The sequence below is a fragment of the Misgurnus anguillicaudatus genome, chromosome 2 (genome assembly GCF_027580225.2).
Source record: "Misgurnus anguillicaudatus chromosome 2, ASM2758022v2, whole genome shotgun sequence".
Classification (NCBI taxonomy): Eukaryota; Metazoa; Chordata; class Actinopteri; order Cypriniformes; family Cobitidae; genus Misgurnus; species Misgurnus anguillicaudatus.
The window spans coordinates 1,908,030-1,923,901 of record NC_073338.2 but is presented as its reverse complement, the minus strand read 5'-3'; the positions used below and the strand labels follow the sequence as shown (position 1 = coordinate 1,923,901).

At 32.1% G+C, this 15,872-nt stretch overlaps 2 long non-coding RNA genes across 2 annotated transcripts; one reads left to right on the top strand and one right to left on the bottom strand.

Moving 5' to 3' along the window:
- Window positions 1-1,059: 1,059 nt before the first annotated feature.
- Window positions 1,060-4,252, bottom strand: LOC129446039 (uncharacterized). Its single transcript, XR_012371359.1, has 3 exons — window positions 2,481-4,252; window positions 2,141-2,348; window positions 1,060-1,927 (listed from the first exon to the last, which is right to left on the bottom strand). It is a non-coding gene; the product is annotated as an uncharacterized lncRNA (long non-coding RNA).
- Window positions 3,897-7,132, top strand: LOC129447532 (uncharacterized). The gene is made up of 4 exons (XR_012371358.1): window positions 3,897-4,033; window positions 5,743-5,895; window positions 6,065-6,319; window positions 6,512-7,132. It is a non-coding gene; the product is annotated as an uncharacterized lncRNA (long non-coding RNA).
- The last annotated feature ends 8,740 nt before the right edge of the window (window positions 7,133-15,872 follow it).

Sequence of the window (15,872 nt, the reverse complement as noted above, 5' to 3'; positions counted from 1 at the left end):
ATAAATGCATCTATTAACATTAACAACATAATTAGTTAACATTAGTTAATGCATTAGATAACATGAACTAACCATGAACAACATCTCTGTTCACCATTAGTTAATCTTTGTTAACGTTAACTCACACATATATAAATGCATCTATTAACATTAACAACATAATTAGTTAACATGTGTTAATACATTAGTTAACATGAACTAACCATAAACATCACCTCTGTTCACCATTAGTTAATTTTTGTTAATGTTAACTCACACATATATTAATGCATCTATTATCTTTAACAGCGCAATTAGTTAACATTAGTTAATGCATTAGTTAACATTAGCTAACCATGAACATCACCTCTGTTCACCATTAGTTAATTTTTGTTAACGTTAACTCACACATATATTAATGCATCTATTCACGTTAACCTCACAATTAGTTAACATTAGTTAAAGCATTAGTTCGCATAAACTCACCATGAACAACACCTCTGTTCAGCATTAGTTAACCTTTGTTAACGTTAACTCACACATATATTTATGCATCTAGTCACGTTAACCTCACAATTAGTTAACATGAATGCATTAGTTAACCTGAACTAATGCCTGTAAACAGCCTTAATGTTTTAAGGTTAACTTACTGTACATATTTACATTAGTTTACTTAGCAGTTTACACACTAAGGGTAAATATTTCTAATATATATATATTTGGTATTAACTGATGTAATACTAGCATTTGTAGACCCTTTATTGACATGACTTACCATTAACAAAGCATTTATTAAGGGAAATTGTGAACCTTATTGTAAAGTGTAATCTATTTAACATTAACTGATGTAATACTAGCATTTGTAGACCCTTTATTGACAAGACTTACCATTAACAAAGCATTTATTAATGGAAATTGTGAACCTTATTGTAAAGTGTAATCTATTTAACATTTACTGATGTGATACTAGCATTTGTAGACCCTTTATTGACATGACTTACCATTAACAAAGCATTTATTAATGGAAATTGTGAACCTTATTGTAAAGTGTAATCTATTTAACATTAACTGATGTGATACTAGCATTTGTAGATCCTTTATTGACATGACTTATCATTAACAAAGCATTTATTAATGGAAATGGTAAACTTTATTGTAAAGTGTAATAAAAGAGGGTAAGAACCTTTATTACCTTACATATCTGGTCAACATTAGCAATCTTTGCCAGGACAAAAATACAAAATAATTATTAAGAACAAAAACTTGTTTCTACAAAGAACCACATACATTACATGACAGTGGTATAACAATTTATACATATTACACATTAATAAAAAGACAATTGGAAATTAATTAACACAACTGTAGTGTTTTGATTTATTTAAAGTAAGAATTATATATATATCTGGGAGTGAGCAAGTATGGTCAGGTAAGGCTGGACAAATACTGAATAATCACCTTTGGAAATGATCAGCTTTGTGTTTTAAAGGTGATATTTTGGATGTATGTCCTTCAACAGTCTTCCAAGAGGACCATTTCTGTGCCGGTTTCCAAGCCAGTAAGTCCACTCTATCAGCTTTAGATGTTGTTTTAGTAGGTCCTCTGTTCTATTTCCGCTAAGACGCCATATTTTTCCTTTGAAAGTTAACCATGCTCTTTCTAGATTCTGTGTATGGCTGCCTGTTATTGGATCTACAAAACACTGATTATGCTTCACAGGAAAGTGATTATAGCCAAGATTAGTTAGTACCCCTCTGTAAGCACGCCATTCATCACTAAGTATGGAACTTCCAGGATGCACATGTCGTACAATAAGTGGGATAAGGTGATTTCGGGACCTGCGATGAACAAGTTTTAGAATGGGCTTGCTATTTCCTGTTGCAACCCCCAGCATCCCAAAGACCCACTTTCTTCTATGCCAAGTCTTTGCGAACCTTCCACGCCCATACTAGAAAAACAAGCATACAAGAATATTTAAAATTGCAAAGCTTTTTTGCAAAATGGCAAATTTGCCAAATGTACAGTGTTTGGGGTACTCCAGGACCAGGATTAGAAAACTGTGCTACCTAAACAACTTGCTTCAGAGAGCATATAATCTAAAACACAACTTCACAAAGTTAATAAGTAAGGTAATTCATCTAAAAATTACATAAATATTTACCTTTCGTTTGTGCCGAAAGTTGCTTTCGTCAATCATAACGAACTCCCTGGGGTGTCCTATTGTTAGGCCCTTCCGTCTGGCATACAGCTTTATAGAATGTTTACAAATAGCTCGAACCTTTTTGGCCATGCTGCTGAGTGTGCGTGAGCTTCCGGCAATGCCATCTTCAATCATGTCGATTTGCCTCAACTGAAGGCCTTGAGAGAAGCTTGGTTAACAAAAGTGACAAAAATATGCTGTTGGTAGGCTTTTTCCGGTCAAATACTTTCAAAATTTTAAACATAAAAGACTATAACATGTATTTTTCAGTATTAGACTATAAAACTTTTTTTTTACATACCGATATATGAATTTCATCCAGGAAAATAAATTGCACTTTGACTTGGCAAAAAGTGATCCAGACCTCACTGACTTGAATCTTCCCTTATGTCTCTTCCGTGTACAAGACCTTTAAACATAATAAAATATTCTAGTGAGTAAGACCATGTGTCATATTTGTTTACATTTTCCTAAAACCACAACAGACATGTTAAATTAATAATACACTCTAAAAACAAACGGTGCTAAATAGCACTAAAAGTGGTTCTTGGCTCGTAATCATAGAGGAACCATTTTTAGTGCTACAAAGCACCTATGAAGCACCTATGAAGAACCATACGGGGGTCATAGCACCACTGTAGCACCACATATGGTTCTACATAGCACAATATGGTTATACACCGGTGCTACACGTACTTCATCGGTGCTATATGGCACTTAAAATGGTTCCTCTATGATTACGAGCCAAGAACCAATTTTAGTGCTAAATTAGAACTGAATATTTTTAGAGTGTATATTGAAAAATAAGAACATAATTAATTATAAAAAGGATAATTTAAGCAAGCAAGCTCTGGTCAAAACATTTCTTTAAATAATAATAATAATGCTTACCAAACATAGTTGTCTGCTTTGTTGGGTTTATGAGTCAGCTTCATTGTATGTTGGCATATATTGCACTTTATTTTTGCTTTAAGCAGTTTTTTTTCTGGAGCCATTTAATCAACTTCAGTTTCTTCCTCTTTGTTTGACGTCCTTCAATCATTGACAGCAACGTTTTATTTAATGACCGACCCATGTCACCTTAGAAATACATAAAAATAGTATAAACGTTTTTAATGTAATAATATTAACAAATAAATGTTTATTTAGTATGCATGCAACAAATGACATAGGCTACACAACATGGATAACAAATACATTAATGACTAAAAACTGTCAATGTCAATTTTAATAAATATTATCATTAGTAATGTCAGCTATATTAAAATATTTTATGAAGTTTTGTATTACATGTTGTATAAAAATTTCAGGATAACAGTAACAGTGTTGTACCATATATGCATTACATGTTCTAACGAAGGAAACAGTCATAATGTAATAAATTAAATAAATAAATCTTACATGATGTGTAGCTGGATTATTTGTAATTTTCCCCCGTTGTATCTGTAATCTGCGCAGGTGCGGACCCGGGCTTTTATGAGGATGTGGTGTTCCGGAAGTAAACATCCCGAGAGATTTTTAGCTATAAAATGTTAAATCCTACAAAACAAACTTATCATTAACTTTAAAATTGTTACGCGATTATTGAATAGAAGCCACCTGTCTTTGTGATTTCAGCTTCATTTTTAAAAAGAAAAATAATAAGAAAAACTAAACTACCCACAATCCTTCAACACGTTTAAAAAAAAAGAGCGGCCAGAGGTTATCCAGCGCATACTGGTACAGTGCGGGTCGCAGGCACAGCAAGGTTGATGATGTCGAGTGGACAGATGGATGACATTTTAGACTCTTGCCATCAGACCAGAGGGAGACCGAAGAAAAAACAGTCTAAGGATGAACGCACAGAAAAACCGGGTAAATGATGATGTTCTTGATGTTTAATGTGACGTCTACCAATAAACACGCAGACTGCTGGAATACAAAAACATTGTTTTAAGTCGAGCTCGATTTGTGAAAACTTTTAACACGTGGCCGTGTTTCTCTCTGCTCTGCCGCCCGTTTTGTCTAATATTGTCATATTGTTGCTGTTCTAATAAATAACGGTTTCCAATTCATTATGTAAATGAACATATATATATATATATATATATATATATATATATATATATATATATATATATATATATATATATATATATATATATATAGGTCACCATGCCAAAATTAGATTAGTTGTTTTTGCAATGTTATAGTGATATATAATTGTTTCTCAGTCTCTTTAATAGAATACATACAGATACAGGAAATGTGTATATAGTATTAAAACTGTATAAAAATGTAAACTGATGTGTCAAGATTTTAGGGTAAACTCCCCTTCCCCTTGAGCAGTAGGAGGAAACTGCAGGATTAAACCTAAATAAAATTAACCCTGGAGAACCCAGGACATTCCAAAAACCCATTTATTCTACTGAACAAATTTGACCCCATGGGTTCTCCAGGGTTAAAGCCTAATTTCTAAGTCTTTTTACTTCATTTTGCTCAAAAACGCTAAAGATGTGTTTAGTGCCAAGAGAGGTCACACTAAACACAGACGATGCCTAAAGAAGACATTTAGTTCTGAAAATAAATTTTTTAATTTTAATTATATATATATATACACACAAATCACGAAGGATGATATTCAGTATTATTTGCATGTCTATGACAGCGCACTGCGTATTTATAGACAGAAGAAATCTCAATATCAACCTGCAAACTATCTTTACCGCGGTTGATGAGGTCGCCATGATTTCACCGGGTAAGATGTGATCCTGGATCAACATTTTTTGTTGATCCTGGATCAACGTTTTAATCAAAGACACCCCAACCTACCCTTAAAGGTGCAGTGTGTAATTTTTAGAAAGATCTCTTGACAGAAATGCTAAATAATATACAAAACTCAATTATCAGGGGTGTATAAAGACCTTTCATAATGAACCGTTATGTTTTTATTAACTTAGAATGAGACGTTTTATCTACATACACAGAGGGTCCCCTTACATGGAAGCCCCATTTTGTGCAGCCTTGTTTCTACAGAAGACTCTAATGGACAAACATTGTCTCCAACAATGACATGTTTGACCTGTGGTGGCTACCGTAGCTTTTCTATGTGTTTCAAAAGCAAGATGTGAGCAGTGGACTGAGCCGTTGGTTGCAATTCGCAACCTCACCACTAGATGCCACTAAAATTTACACACTGCACCTTAAACTCAAACCCTAACCATTTTAAACCCTCAAATTGGTGTGAAATAATAGTTTGAGGAGTATTTCTTAAAAGTCCCTAACCCAATCCTAAACCTAAATCTAACATGCACACTAATATTTATCCTGCAATCTGATTGGTTAATGAAAATGTTGATCCAGGACCAACAATGGTGTTGATCCAGGATCACATATTACTTGGTGAAATCACGTTCACCCGGTTAATGACACATGTTTATCAGCTTACATTTATCAGATATGGTTAGAACGTTTAGCACAAAACTATTGAGAAATTGTTGATCCTGGTTTGAATGCTAGCAATAACTGAGAAAACGGAATGTTACATTTTTAACTAAGAAAAACTATATCCTTCTATTTTCTAGATAAACCACCTGGAGCAGCACCAACCTTTTCAATAGCTTTGGCTAAAGCCAAGGCAGAGACTGACACCTTAAGGGTGAAATGTCAACATCTGCAGGAGAAAATAGAAGATTTGACAAAATAACGAGATTTCCTTAGACAACAGCTGTCAGAAGGTAGTTGTTGTGAAAGTTTTGTGTTGTTTTAGTGCTAAAATGTATAAAGACTTTTTAATGTTTTTTGGAGTGAAGTTAACCTGTTTAACTTACTAAAGTTTCAAATGCAGGCATGCAGTATATGATTATTAACAGTTCTCTCTCTCTCTCCCCCGCCCCCCAATTAAAGCCATCAAAATGGACAACATGCCTGACAAAAATAAAGATAAGCCTGCAGACATAGCAAAAAAAATTAAAATCTCTCAAGAGTATTCAGAAAGTGACCCATCTGATTCTGAATCTTCTGACACTTCTGACTCAGAGTCATGTAGCTCAGACTCTTCAAGGGAGAAGAAGAAAAGAAAGAAGAAGGCAAAGAAAGTAAAGAAAAGAGTAAAAAAAAAACAGAAGAAAAACAAGCAGATGAGTAAATTCTACCAAAGGGGTAGGTTGTACAAATTCAAATAATTTAATATTTGTTTTATATCACACAATGTGAAACTTTGTTTATGTGTTGTGTTGTTTACAATTAAATACTCCTGGACACATTAATGGCTTCTTAATGTGATCACTACAAAGCTAACAACTGCAGAAATGTATTTCTTTTTTAATATTCTTTTAAAATATTTTATTTTAGTTACTGAACCATGGCAGGTGGTAAAGCGGTACGAATCAGTCCTGGGGATTTTCAAAAGAGGAAGCAACATGGCAGATGCATTCAGAAAGTATGGTGTGGACCGGAACACAATTGTGCAGAGTGCAGCTATTGCTGAACTGGCGATTGCAGCACCAGAGAAATATGAGGAAATCAATGACAAACATGGAAAGGGAGAGAAATTATCAATCCTAGCCCAGAAATGTCAAGATGCAATTATGGCCGATGAGAATATTGCAAACAAGATACAAACAATGAAAACTGATGGGAAGTTGCTTCCAATAAAAAAATAGTTAATTTCCATATATATATCCATCCAAATACGTTTTCCCCATGTTTAGTTCTAGTAATGTGTCTTTCCTTGTTTAGGCCTGAATTGATGGTGCTGCACATGGTTTGGTTCTGTGTAGAAACAAGTTTTTGTTCTTATTAATTATTTTGTATTTTTTGTGCTGGCAAAAAATATTGCTAATGTTGACCAGTTATGTAAGGTAATAAAGGTTCTTACCCTCTTTTATTACACTTTACAATAAAGTTTACAAATTTCCTTAATAAATGCTTTGTTAATGATAAGTCATGTCAATAAAGGGTCTACAAATACTAGTATCACATCAGTTAATGTTAAATAGATTACACTTTACAATAAGGTTTACAATTTCCATTAATAAATGCTTTGTAAATAGTAAGTCATGTCAATAAAGGGTCTACAAATGCTAGTATCACATCAGTAAATGTTAAATAGATTACACTTTACAATAAGGTTCACAATTTCCATTAATACATGTTTTGTTAATGATAAGTCATGTCAATAAAGGGTCTACAAATGCTAGTATTACATCAGTTAATGTTAAAAAGATTACACTTTACAATAAGGTTCACAATTTCCATTAATAAATGCTTTGTTAATGGTAAGTCATGTCAATAAAGGGTCTACAAATGCTAGTATCACATCAGTAAATGTTAAATAGATTACACTTTACAACAAGGTTCACAATTTCCATTAATAAATGCTTTGTTAATGATAAGTCATGTCAATAAAGGGTCTACAAATGCTAGTATTACATCAGTTAATGTTAAATAGATTACACTTTACAATAAGGTTCACAATTTCCATTAATAAATGCTTTGTTAATGATAAGTCATGTCAATAAAGGGTCTACAAATACTAGTATCACATCAGTTAATGTTAAATAGATTACACTTTACAATAAGGTTCACAAATTCCATTAATAAATGCTTTGTTAATGGTAAGTCATGTCAATAAAGGGTCTACAAATGCTAGTATTACATCAGTTAATGTTAAATAGATTACACTTTACAATAAGGTTCACAATTTCCCTTAATAAATGCTTTGTTAATAGTAAGTCATGTCAATAAAGGGTCTACAAATGCTAGTATCACATCAGTTAATACCAAATATATATATTAGAAATATTTACCCTTAGTGTGTCAACTGCTAAGTAAACTAATGTAAATATGTACAGTAAGTTAACCCTAAAACATTAAGGCTATTTACAGGCATAAGTTCAGGTTAACTAATGCATTCATGTTAACTAATTGTGAGGTTAACGTGAATAGATGCATTAATATATGTGTAAGTTAACGTTAACAAAAATTAACTAATGGTGAACAGAGGTGATGTTCATGGTTAGCTAATGTTAACTGTTAGAATCTAATTCTAAGCAGGTCTAGAGGTATGAGAGTTTCTTTAGTTTTCTTCACTGAGGTAGTTCGATGAGGTCTGAGATGAGCAGCAGAGAAGTCTGATATATATCAGGGGACCATGAAAGACACTGACACCGAAATGCAGTTCAAACATAGACCAAAGTTTATCAGACATCCTACAGCTTATATAGGATAAAGAAAGGAAATGCTAGTCACCTTGGGACCATTAGTCATAATCTTGTGATCAACACATTGAGCAAATCCGTCGAGACAGACAATCACGTGATAAATTAACCCTGCAAGCATGCACTTTTAGCAAACAACCTAGACAGTTTTATGTTCTGCCTACGTGCGAGGAAGTGGTGCTTAAAACAGAGAAGTTGGGTCTGGAACATGTCCTTAGCCTACCCTACTTGACCCAACCACAATCAACCTGCAGCAAAGCTAGAGGATATGATGTAAGACCTCCCAACATAGTAAGTGCAAGATCATCAATCACCAAGAGGAAATTTGAATGAACCAGCTCAGAGCTAGACAGCATATGTTAAACAATCATGTGAACACAGCATAAGTAGACATATACTTTAAACATGTTGCATTACGATATACAGTGTATACATTTGAAACCTAAGGCACAGGATAAAGTTGTTATGGGAACCATACCATAGGAAAGGACACCACTCAAAAGAAGGATGCTTCATATGCATACAAGCATAAATTTCATAGAAAGCAGGATATACATGAATATGCTGGGTTTAGATTATAAAGTAAATAGTGGGGGTGGGAAGGGGCATCTTTAGATTCTCACATTAACTAATGCATTAACTAATGTTAACTAATTGCGCTGTTAAAGATAATAGATGCATTAATATATGTGTGAGTTAACATTAACAAAAATTAACTAATGGTGAACAGAGGTGATGTTTATGGTTAGTTCATGTTAACTAATGTATTAACACATGTTAACTAATTATGTTGTTAATGTTAATAGATGCATTTATATATGTGTGAGTTAACGTTAACAAAGATTAACTAATGGTGAACAGAGATGTTGTTCATGGTTAGTTCATGTTATCTAATGCATTAACTAATGTTAACTAATTATGTTGTTAATGTTAATAGATGCATTTATATGTGTAAGTTAACGTTAACAAAGATTAACTAATGGTGAACAGAGATGTTGTTCATGGTTAGTTCATGTTAACTAATGCATTAACTAATGTTAACTAATACAACCTTATTGTAAAGTGTTACCGAATTTTCATTGAACGTTCTCTTTAATTTGTGCCTTCAGTTCTGTCAAGGATGTTTAAGTCTTCATCATATCACCTCTGCAAGCCTCTAAAAGCAAATAATGAAATGCATTACCATTGACTTCCATAGTAGGAAAAAAATATTTTGGAAGTATTGTGATAAATGATGAAATTAAAAAAAAAATGATAATTAGCACACAGTTGTTGGTGCCTATTAAATTCCATCATTTTTTTATTCCTACTATGGAAGTCAATGGTCACTATCTGCTGTGGGTTTACCATCATTCCTCAAAATATCTTCTTTTGTGTTATTCAGAAAAAACTAATACATTCAGGTTTAAAACAACACGAGGATGAGTAAGTGAATACATAATTTCTTTGAATAATCTCTTTAAGTTGTGCCTTCAGTTGTGTCAAGGATGTTTAAGTCTTCATCAAGCCTCTAAAAGAAAAACATGAAATACATTACCATTGACTTCCATAGTAGGAAAAAACATATTTTGGAAGTATTTTGATAAATGATGAAGAAAATATTTAGAAAAATGATAATTAGCACACAGTTGATGGTACCTATTAAATTCCATCATTTTTTTATTCCTACTATGGAAGTCAATGGTCACTATCTGCTGTGGGTTTACCATCATTCCTCAAAATATCTTCTTTTGTGTTAATAAAAAAACCTAATGCTTACAGGTTTAAAACAACACGAGGATGAGTAAATGATGACAGAATTTTCATTGAACGTTCTCTTTAAGTTGTGCCTTCAGTTGTGTCAAGGATATTTAAGTCTTCATCAAGCCCCTAAAAGAAAAACATGAAATACATTACCATTGACTTCCATAGTAGGAAAAAAAAAATTGGAAGTATTTTGATACATGATGAAGAAAATATTTAGAAAAATGATAATTAGCACACAGTTGTTGGTGCCTATTAAATTCCATCATTTTTTTATTCCTACTATGGAAGTCAATGGTCACTATCTGCTGTGGGTTTACCATCATTCCTCAAAATATCTTCTTTTGTGTTAATAAAAAACCTAATGCATACAGGTTTAAAACAACACGAGGATGAGTAAATGATGACAGAATTTTCATTGAACGTTCTCTTTAAGTTGTGCCTTCAGTTGTGTCAAGGATATTTAAGTCTTCATCAAGCCCCTAAAAGAAAAACATGAAATACATTACCATTGACTTCCATAGTAGGAAAAAAATATTTTGGAAGTATTTTGATACATGATGAATAAAATATTTAGAAAAATGATAATTAGCACACAGTTGTTGGTGCCTATTAAATTCCATCATTTTTTTATTCCTACTATGGAAGTCAATGGTCACTATCTGCTGTGGGTTTACCATCATTCCTCAAAATATCTTCTTTTGTGTTAATAAAAAAACCTAATGCATACAGGTTTAAAACAACACGAGGATGAGTAAATGATGACAGAATTTTCATTGAACGTTCTCTTTAAGTTGTGCTTTCAGTTCTGTCAAGGATGTTTAAGTCTTCATCATATCACCTCTGCAAGCCTCTAAAAGCAAATAATGAAATACATTACCATTGACTTCCATAGTAGGAAAAAAATATTTTGGAAGTATTTTGATAAATGATGAAGAAAATATTTTGAAAAATGATAATTAGCACACAATTGATGGTACCTATTAAATTCCATCATTTTTTATTCCTACTATGGAAGTCAATGGTCACTATCTGCTGTGGGTTTACCATCATTCCTCAAAATATCTTCTTTTGTGTTAATAAAAAAACGTAATGCATACAGGTTTAAAACACACGAGGATGAGTAAATCATGACAGAATTTTCATTGAACGTTCTCTTTAAGTTGTGCCTTCAGTTGTTTCAAGGATGTTTAAGTCTTCATCATATCACCCATGCAAGCTTGTAAAGCAAATCATGAAATACATTACCATTGACTTCCATAGTAGGAAAAAAATATTTTGGAAGTATTTTGATAAATGATGAAGAAAATATTTTGAAAAATGATAATTAGCACACAATTGATGGTACCTATTAAATTCCATCATTTTTTATTCCTACTATGGAAGTCAATGGTCACTATCTGCTGTGGGTTTACCATCATTCCTCAAAATATCTTCTTTTGTGTTAATCAGAAAAAAACTAATGCATACAGGTTTAAAACAACACGAGGATGAGTAAATGATGACAGAATTTTCATTGAACGTTCTCTTTAAGTTGTGCCTTCAGTTGTGTCAAGGATGTTTAAGTCTTCATCATATCACCTCTGCAAGCCTCTAAAAGCAAATAATAAAATACATTACCATTGACTTCCATAGTAGGAAAAAAATATTTTGGAAGTATTTTGATAAATGATGAAATTTAAAAAAAAATGATAATTAGCACACAGTTGTTGGTGCCTATTAAATTCCATCATTTTTTTATTCCTACTATGGAAGTCAATGGTCACTTTCTGCTGTGGGTTTACCATCATTCCTCAAAATATCTTCTTTTGTGTTATTCAGAAAAAACTAATACATTCAGGTTTAAAACAACACTAGGATGAGTAAGTGATTATATAATTTCTTTGAATAATCTCTTTAAGTTGTGCCTTCAGTTGTGTAAAGGATGTTTAAGTCTTCATCAAGCCTCTAAAAGAAAAACATGAAATACATTACCATTGACTTCCATAGTAGGAAAAAAATATTTTGGAAGTATTTTGATAAATGATGAAGAAAATATTTTGAAAAATGATAATTAGCACACAGTGGATGGTGCCTATTAAATTCCATCATTTTTTTTATTCCTACTATGGAAGTCAATGGTCACTATCTGCTGTGGGTTTACCATCAATCCTCAAAATATCTTCTTTTGTGATATTCAGAAAAAACTAATGCATACAAGTTTAAAACAACACGAGGATGAGTAAGTGATTACATAATTTTCTTTGAATAATCTCTTTGAGTTGTGCCTTCAGGTGTGTCAAGGATGTTTAAGTCTTCATCAAGCCTCTAAAAGAAAAACATGAAATACATTACCATTGACTTCCATAGTAGGAAAAAAATTTTTGGAAGTATTTTGATAAATGATGAAGAAATTATTTTGAAAAATGATAATTAGCACAGAGTTGATGGTACCTATTAAGTTCCATCATTTTTTTATTCCTACTATGGAAGTCAATGGTCACTATCTGCTGTGGGTTTAACATCATTCCTCAAAATATCTTTTGTGTTATTCAGACAAAACTAATTCATACAGGTTTAAAACAACACGAGGATGAGTAAATGATGACAGAATTTTCATTGAACGTTCTCTTTAAGTTGTGCCTTCAGTTGTGTCAAGGATGTTTAAGTCTTCATCATATCACCTCTGCAAGCCTCTAAAAGCAAATAATAAAATACATTACCATTGACTTCCATAGTAGGAAAAAAATATTTTGGAAGTATTTTGATAAATGATGAATTATTTTTTTTTAAATGATAATTAGCACACAGTTGTTGGTGCCTATTAAATTCCATCATTTTTTTATTCCTACTATGGAAGTCAATGGTCACTATCTGCTGTGGGTTTACCATCATTCCTCAAAATATCTTCTTTTGTGTTAATAAAAAAAACGTAATGCATACAGGTTTAAAACAACACGAGGATGAGTAAATGATGACAGAATTTTCATTGAACGTTCTCTTTAAGTTGTGCCTTCAGTTGTGTCAAGGATGTTTAAGTCTTCATCATATCACCCATGCAAGCTTGTAAAGCAAATCATGAAATACATTACCATTGACTGCCATAGTAGGAAAAAAATATTTTGGAAGTATTTTGATAAATGATGAAGAAAATATTTTGAAAAATGATAATTAGCACACAGTTGATGGTACATATTAAATTCCATCATTTTTTTATTCCTACTATGGAAGTCAATGGTCACTATCTGCTGTGGGTTTACCATCATTGCTCAAAATATCTTCTTTTGTGTTAATCAGAAAAAAATAATGCATACAGGTTTAAAACAACACGAGGGTGACTAAATGATGACAGAATTTTCATTGAACTATCTCTTTTAAGTTGTGCATTCAGTTGTGTCAAGGATGTTTAAGTCTTCATCATATCACCTATGCAAGCTTGTAAAGCAAATCATGAAATACATTACCATTGACTGCCATAGTAGGAAAAAAATATTTTGGAAGTATTTTGATAAATGATGAAGAAAATATTTTGAAAAATGATAATTAGCACACAGTTGATGGTACATATTAAATTCCATCATTTTTTTATTCCTACTATGGAAGTCAATGGTCACTATCTGCTGTGGGTTTACCATCATTCCTCAAAATATCTTCTTTTGTGTTAATAAAAAAAACGTAATGCATACAGGTTTAAAACAACACGAGGATGAGTAAATGATGACAGAATTTTCATTGAACGTTCTCTTTAAGTTGTGCCTTCAGTTGTGTCAAGGATGTTTAAGTCTTCATCATATCACCTCTGCAAGCCTCTAAAAGCAAATAATAAAATACATTACCATTGACTTCCATAGTAGGAAAAAAATATTTTGGAAGTATTTTGATAAATGATGAATTTTTTTTTTTTTAAATGACAATTAGCACACAGTTGTTGGTGCCTATTAAATTCCATCATTTTTTTATTCCTACTATGGAAGTCAATGGTCACTATCTGCTGTGGGTTTACCATCATTCCTCAAAATATCTTCTTTTGTGTTAATAAAAAAAACGTAATGCATACAGGTTTAAAACAACACGAGGATGAGTAAATCATGACAGAATTTTCATTGAACGTTCTCTTTAAGTTGTGCCTTCAGTTGTGTCAAGGATGTTTAAGTCTTCATCATATCACCCATGCAAGCTTGTAAAGCAAATCATGAAATACATTACCATTGACTGCCATAGTAGGAAAAAAATATTTTGGAAGTATTTTGATAAATGATGAAGAAAATATTTGGAAAAATGATAATTAGCACACAGTTGTTGGTGCCTATTAAATTCCATCATTTTTTTATTCCTACTATGGAAGTCAATGGTCACTATCGGCTGTGGGTTTACCATCATTCCTCAAAATATCTTCTTTTGTGTTATTCAGAAAAAATAATGCATACAGGTTTAAAACAACACGAGGATGATTAAGTGATTACATAATTTTCTTTGAATAATCTCTTTAAGTTGTGCCTTCAGTTGTGTCAAGGATGTTTAAGACTTCATCAAGCCTCTAAAAGAAAAACATGAAATACATTACCATTGACTTCCATAGTAGGAAAAAAATATTTTGGAAGTATTTTGATAAATGATGAAGAAAATATTTAGAAAAATGATAATTAGCACACAGTTGATGGTACATATTAAATTCCATCATTTTTTTATTCCTACTATGGAAGTCAATGGTCACTATCTGCTGTGGGTTTACCATCATTCCTCAAAATATCTTCTTTTGTGTTAAAAAAAAAACGTAATGCATACAGGTTTAAAACAACACGAGGATGAGTAAATGATGACAGAATTTTCATTGAACGTTCTCTTTAAGTTGTGCCTTCAGTTGTGTCAAGGATGTTTAAGTCTTCATCATATCACCTCTGCAAGCCTCTAAAAGCAAATAATAAAATACATTACCATTGACTTCCATAGTAGGAAAAAAATATTTTGGAAGTATTTTGATAAATGATGAATTTTTTTTTTAATGATAATTAGCACACAGTTGTTGGTGCCTATTAAATTCCATCATTTTTTATTCCTACTATGGAAGTCAATGGTCACTATCTGCTGTGGGTTTACCATCATTCCTCAAAATATCTTCTTTTGTGTTAATAAAAAAAACGTAATGCATACAGGTTTAAAACAACACGAGGATGAGTAAATCATGACAGAATTTTCATTGAACGTTCTCTTTAAGTTGTGCCTTCAGTTGTGTCAAGGATGTTTAAGTCTTCATCATATCACCCATGCAAGCTTGTAAAGCAAATCATGAAATACATTACCATTGACTGCCATAGTAGGAAAAAAAATTTTGGAAGTATTTTGATAAATGATGAAGAAAATATTTTGAAAAATGATAATTAGCACACAGTTGATGGTACATATTAAATTCCATCATTTTTTTATTCCTACTATGGAAGTCAAAGGTCACTATCTGCTGTGGGTTTACCATCATTCCTCAAAATATCTTCTTTTGTGTTATTCAGAAAAAACTAATGCATTCAGGTTTAAAACAACACGAGGATGATTAAGTGATTACATAATTTTCTTTGAATAATCTCTTTAAGTTGTGCCTTCAGTTGTGTCAAGGATGTTTAAGTCTTCATCATATCACCTATGCAAGCTTGTAAAGCAAATCATGAAATACATTACCATTGACTGCCATAGTAGGAAAAAAATATTTTGGAAGTATTTTGATAAATGATGAAGAAAATATTTTGAAAAATGATAATTAGCACACAGTTGATGGTACA